This window comes from Montipora foliosa, chromosome 11, assembly GCF_036669935.1.
Source record: "Montipora foliosa isolate CH-2021 chromosome 11, ASM3666993v2, whole genome shotgun sequence".
Taxonomy (NCBI): Eukaryota; Metazoa; Cnidaria; class Anthozoa; order Scleractinia; family Acroporidae; genus Montipora; species Montipora foliosa.
Genome location: NC_090879.1, coordinates 7,284,117 through 7,290,418, shown reverse-complemented (window position 1 = coordinate 7,290,418; position 6,302 = coordinate 7,284,117). Strand labels below are relative to the sequence as shown.

At 37.0% G+C, this 6,302-nt stretch overlaps 1 protein-coding gene across 4 annotated transcripts in view; it reads left to right on the top strand.

Moving 5' to 3' along the window:
• The first annotated feature begins 787 nt into the window (after positions 1-787).
• LOC137976342 (galactose/N-acetylgalactosamine-binding lectin CEL-III-like) overlaps positions 788-6,302 on the top strand; it is an 8,397-nt gene continuing 2,882 nt past the window's right edge. The window contains exon 1 of one of the 4 annotated variants that reach the window (XM_068823673.1): positions 788-945. The gene's annotated coding sequence lies outside the window, so the exon portion shown is untranslated. The other 3 variants (XM_068823674.1, XM_068823676.1, XM_068823675.1) reach the window with 3 other exon arrangements.

Genomic DNA, 6,302 nt, shown 5'->3' with positions numbered 1-6,302 from the left:
CTTCGTTGTACAAACTCCGCGTTGTGTATACAAAGTTAGCGTTCTTTATGCAAAACGGACATGGTTCGTACAAAACGTTCGCATTCTCTGTACAAAGTCACTTCGGAAATGTTTTTCTGTTGTCTGGATATGAGCCCGAGATGAGCTGCTGAAGAAAAAAAACCTTTTTAAACCTAAAGTAAAGTTGTATGTGACAAGATTGAGATGTTCATATAAGTTTTGAAAGTAAGAGAAGTGAATATCCAACAGAAAAAGTACAAATCGAACAAACGTGTTTGTTCGTTGTACAAACTCGACGTTGTGTGTATAAAGTTAGCGGGCTTTGTGCAAAACGGACACGGTTACGTTGGCGTTGTATAAAGTGGACGTGGTTCGTAAAAAATGTTGACATCCTTTGTACAAAGTTTTGAACACAGAAAGAAGAAATTGGCAAGTTCATTTTCATACCAAAACCGCTCCATATAAAAGACCACGAGTTTTTGCGCATGTCGGTTCTAAGTTGATGATGACATAATGGTTTATGAATTGCAAAGCTTGGTTACATGCATTGATACTGAAAAGTAAATATTTGGTTTATCCCACCCATTTCACTTCACGCTTTTGTTATCACGCTAGTACACGTTAACTGAACTGTGTATTTGAATTGTCAATTTCCCTTTTTGGGAGGTAGGCAGACAGGCAACGCTATGTCGTTTGTTCGGTTGTCTAGTTTTCCCAGTTAAATTTGTGATCTCATGCCAGAGTAAGGGGCGGTCTAAGGATACCAGTAAGTCCTTCGATCCGTTTGCAAGTGTTGACATTATTTTCCCAAGTCCACCAGTTGAATATCAAAGATTATCATCCGTACACCCCCCGCGTTGTATGTACAGGTATTCAGTCTGCGTTGAGTCTACCTTTAGTTGAAGAGCTTTAAAGCTTCAGAGCAGAAGTAAAGTGAACTGACTGGTAAGACTGACTTTATGACTTTCTTGAAACATTTTTAAGGAGTGTCAGTGTTTCGTTTTAAAACCTATTAACGCTGGCAAGTTGTAGTTTCCTTTCCTTTCTTCTTTGTGGTTGAAGCGTTACGTACACAAACAACTTTCAGTCACTTCGGAAATGTTTTTCTGTTCTCTGGATATAAGCCCGAGATGAGCTTTTAAAGAAACAAAATCTTTTTTGAAACCAAAAGTAAAGTTGTATGTGAGAAGATTGAGATATTCATATAAGTTTTGAAAGTAAGAGAAGTGAATATCCAACGGAAAAAGTACTTGGCTTACTGCGAAAGGACTTCAGCAAAGTCGCTGAAGTGCAACTCGAGAACAGAGAGCACTATAAACCTCTCGAAGCACCGATGGTCAACACCACACAAATAATGATCAGCCAGATCATTGACTGAAACTACATCGGGGAAAACACATCGATGACATGACTAAAAAATGGCTTTCTGAAACCGCCAGCCCGCCTAGAATTCCTATTTTCCACACGCTTACAAAAATCCACAAGCCTATTCCGGTCAGAAGACCGATCATCACCGTTCGAAGCACGCGGGTATCCAAAGAAAAATATAGAACCTTTGACTAAGGGCGATCGGCTCTTAAACCGCAAAAACATAAAACTGCAGAGATACTATTGCCTTTTGTCATTACATACCACCCTGCGGTAAAGAAGGTTAAACAAATCGTCATGGAAAACTGGAGTTTCATAGAAAACCAGCCTCTGCTGAAAACAATTTTTAAAAATCCTCCGATCATATCTTACCAAAGAGGTAAATCTCTAAAAGACATGCTTGTAAGAGCAAGGCTTTCATAATGCGGCGCAACCACAAAAACCACATTGGGAGTCCGTGCAGGCCTGTCTTTGCATTTCCTTTTAAAGAATATTTTTAGTATATACCACACAAGCTGAATAACTAGCGGCCAAAAGAATAACTTTATTAGTGACAATATATCGACAAAAGCCATTTTGTTTTTCTTCGGCTGCTCGGAGGTGAATAGTACTTGGCTAATCACCTCCGAGCTAGCCAATCAGCGCGCGCGAAAAGTACTATTCACTTGTGTGGTATTTAACAATTATTCCACTCGCGTTTATTGGATATGAGATGATAGATAGCCAACAAGGCGCGTAGCGCCGAGTTGGCTATAATCATCTCATATCCAACAAGCGCGACTGAAATAATTGCTTTATTAAAAACGCCCCCCAAATAGAGAAAACTAGACTACAATAAAAATAAAAATGCCCAAAAAGTCGCGCATATGCTTGCCGTGTTTGTAGATCATGGTATAATGGCTCATAACCCATGATGGCTTAGCCAATCAAAACTCTCGAATTGCATTATCCAATGATCCAGTTTTTAATGAATACTAAAATTTTATAAAGCAAAGAAAGGTTAATTCATACTCGTCCTAAGACCACCACAGCTGTGGCGTGACGCCACATCTTTTCGGATTTTATAATGTCGGTAAGCATAGCTTGTCATGAATGCACCACCTGTCATCGAAACAGGATAATGACACTTTATTAAGCTCGTCGCTTCCTAATTCATGATTGTTGCTTCGGTTGGTTTTCAATTGATGATATATTTGTTTGTTATGAAACAGTACGTTTTTATAATCTTCATCTTTGATATTATTTTTCATTACATTGTTTTTACAGCCTTTGTCATTGTCTTTTATGCGAGAGTACATTTTGCTTCTTAAACCTATAAATTCGTTGATTGGGAAACCACAGGCTTCGTCCTTGAATTTGCCAATGACTTTTTTGTTTCTTTTATCAAATTACTGAGAGTGTCCTCGATAATCGCTCTTGTCGAATTTATCTTTATCATTCCAGAAGTCTTGGTATACGTTTTCAATAACAACTAAGCTTTATAAAATACTTTTGTTTGATATAGTTGTAATTAAAATCGTACATTAGTTTCTTACTGAGATCAAGAATACACATTCCTACATATGCAGGCCGCTTAAGGGTAAGTGTTTCTTTAATTTCATGCACAGCTACCAGATTTTCATTGAAGATTTTACTGCTAACGTAAGTTGGTTTCGAGTTCAGTAATTGTTTTTCATCAGTGATAAGTCTAACATCGACTCGCTTCCTAATGTTAACGCTTTCCATGTTTTTCCAAAGACTGAGTTGTTTATTAGTTTGAAGAAGTCTTTTTCAAATGAATTTCTTGCATTAGTTCTTTTCTGGGTATTGAAATCTATATACTGTTTTAACCACCACGGTGACTGATTGAATTGTAATACTCGATAATTTTTTTATATTTTTGATCCTAAATCAAGATATCACTGTTGTAAATTTGGACAGTAAAGAAATATTTTTGGTTTTTGTTTAATTAAGGTTGAGATCAGTTTTTGAACTTGACCTATTGTTATGTTGTATTTTGGTCTCATATTTTCACCATAATTTGATAGCATGTTTTTTGCTACATTACATTTTTCAGCAGCTAGTGGGTAGTTGTTATGACTATTATGTAATTCTTGAGAATACTCAGGATCAACTACTCATATTAATCCTTTTTTGCTCTCCTCGGTGTATTTGGATAGATCCAGTTTGTTGACCTTTTTCTCACTCATCCACTTGAAGCCAACAGTTGGGAGATTCTGCGATATAGCCCATCCATACAGGTTTTTAGCGTATAGGTACATGTTACACCTTGAGGGCGCCTGCTCATCATAATTTTTCATGTTTTTTGTTGTTTGCTTTTGCACATCTGTTAGCTATGTAGCTGATTCCACCTCGCATGCCTTCTTCAATAATTTGAAACTTGTCTATGTCTGGCATTAGTTGCAATTTTATATCAGTCATTTTTATCCCAAGATGGATCCAATGTTAAGGCATGTGATAAGCCTCCAATGATTTACTGTATAAATAAAATTCAGTTATTCTCCATGAATTGCCTAGATGGTGTGAACTGATTCATACCATAATACCAGGTTTTACGCAGTAATCTGGCAATCAGTCACGGGCAAATATATCAGACAGCAACTGTTTGTAAAAATTGACCTGTTTGTTGTATGCGAGAAAAGGCAAATCCGTTTCAACAAATAAGTTTCAAGCAAAAACACGCAAGAGCGAAATTTAAAATTCCCCTGGACTACTAACATTGAATGCTGTATTCTTTGGAAAGGCGTACTTTGGCACCAAAAGACTGGTGTTGTTGCACCCCAATGCTCTATTTGCAATCAAATTTAGCTAAATTGAGGGAAACTGAAATGAAACAGAACACAATAATTGTTCACTGAAAAAGACTTTACGCCACATCTTTAACTATGATAACAGCGTTAGACGACACGGAGGTACAGAACAGGACCTAGAATGGTCACACCTTTTCAGGTCAAACCTTCTAGCAATTAATAATATTGAAACCAAAAGTATTTACATTTTATTTTTTTCTACAAACTATTGAACGCATCAACGAGGTTTTTGATTTCATGACACTATTCTGTAATTCTTCACAAGCAAGTCTAAAAAAGAAAAGCCAAAGTTTAAACTCTCCAGAATGTAGCACTGAGATTTGGTCAGCTCTACTGCTCACGTGCCATCTGCCTAGACCTGGTACCATTTCTTCTCCTTGTATTTCATGGACAGCTGATGCGCGGCGTCTGCAAAAGCTTTGGCCTGAACATTCATCTGTTAGGTTTTTATCTCAAGCGCGGACAACTTTTCTCCTCTTTCCATAAGAGCCCACAGTTGAAGGAAATTCAACGACCTTCTTGGTTTCATGACAGTATTCTGTAGTTCTTCACAAGCAAGTCTAAAAAAGAAAAGCCAAAGTTTAAGCTTTCCAGAATGTAGCACTGAGATTTGGCCAGCTCTACTGCTCACGTGCCATCTGCCCTGACCTGGTACCATTTCTTCTCCTTGTATTTCATGGACAGCTGATGCGCAGCGTTTGCAAAAGCTTTGGCCTGAACATTCATCTGTTAGGTTTTTATCTCAAGCGCGGACAACTTTTCTCCTCTTTCCATAAGAGCCCACATTTGAAGGAGATTCAAGATTTTTATCCCATAGGAATAGCATTTCCACACTACATAAGTAGCAAATAGCCGAGAAAGAAACGGCGATTCAGTTTTGCAACTTCATTTTTAACAGCTTTTTGTGGAAAAACATTGAAAGGGTTTTGATTTGTTAAAGCTTGTGAAAAAAGGCCTGGCTTCATCCATTAAAAGTAAGAGATCGAACCTAAGAAAGTGGAAGAATGATAGAATAAAAACCCGCAACTAAGAACCTACATTTTTGTAAAGTAGCCTAAACAGGTTCTTATATACATGGTACTTAACAACATTTTAGGCTACTTCGGTTCTTGAAATAGGTTCTTAATTGTGGAGAAATTTGTACTCTTTTTTTATACATAAAAAAAAAATTCATTTTTACAGTAATGAGAATCTGATTTTTTCTTCAAATAGGATTCTTGCACTGCAGTTGTAACGTACTAGTATGATTTTAGAAAATAAGAACCTGTTTTCAATTTTTAGGCTATAAATAGGTTCTTTTTTATAGGGGGTATAAAATCCAAATTTAAGGCTAACAGGTTCTTAATTTTCAGGTTCTTAGTTGCGGGTTTTTACTGTAATTCAGTGAACCTTACAGCTGAATCACATTGCGCTTTGTATTTAACTGGTCCTAGAAGTGACTTGGATATGCCATGAGATTTGCAAAAATATATTGGGATTGGAAAAAAAATAGGCTACCTGCATGCTTCCTCTTAACCACAGGCCTTTGAGCGCGTCAGTTGTTGTTTACTTGCATAAAATGGCCTTCTTATTTGCACCAGCGGTTACTCAAATTACTTCGGATATAATGTTTCATATCTTTAACTTACCAAAACCAGTTTTTATACGCGGATAGGCAAAATTTGGACTGATTATCACCACGAATACAAAGATTTCGAATTTGGCCGTCTTCATATAATCCACCGAAAAGTCAAGACAAGAGGGGAGCGCAAAGCTATGCGTGCAGCAACCAGACAAACAATTTAAAGGTTTTGAATACGTTTATTTCTTTAATATTTTACAAATGTTCATCACTCGCTTGGGAATATTCAATTCCAATTCCAAAGTGTATATTGCTTGCACAGCATATCAAGCGTTTGATCTAATCTCGTAGTTAATACAATGTTCAACAAAGCGTTTTCACCGAGAATCTCTCTTTATGCAAGAAGATAAATGTAGCATATTCATAATGCAAGTGTTGCTATGTGTTGCTAGCGTAAATTCATTGAGGGATTAAGGAGATTAATTCACTGAACTACCGATAGACTTGCACCATGTCTGCCTCTTGAACAAATTATTTCATAAAACGCGGTAATTGGAGACGCA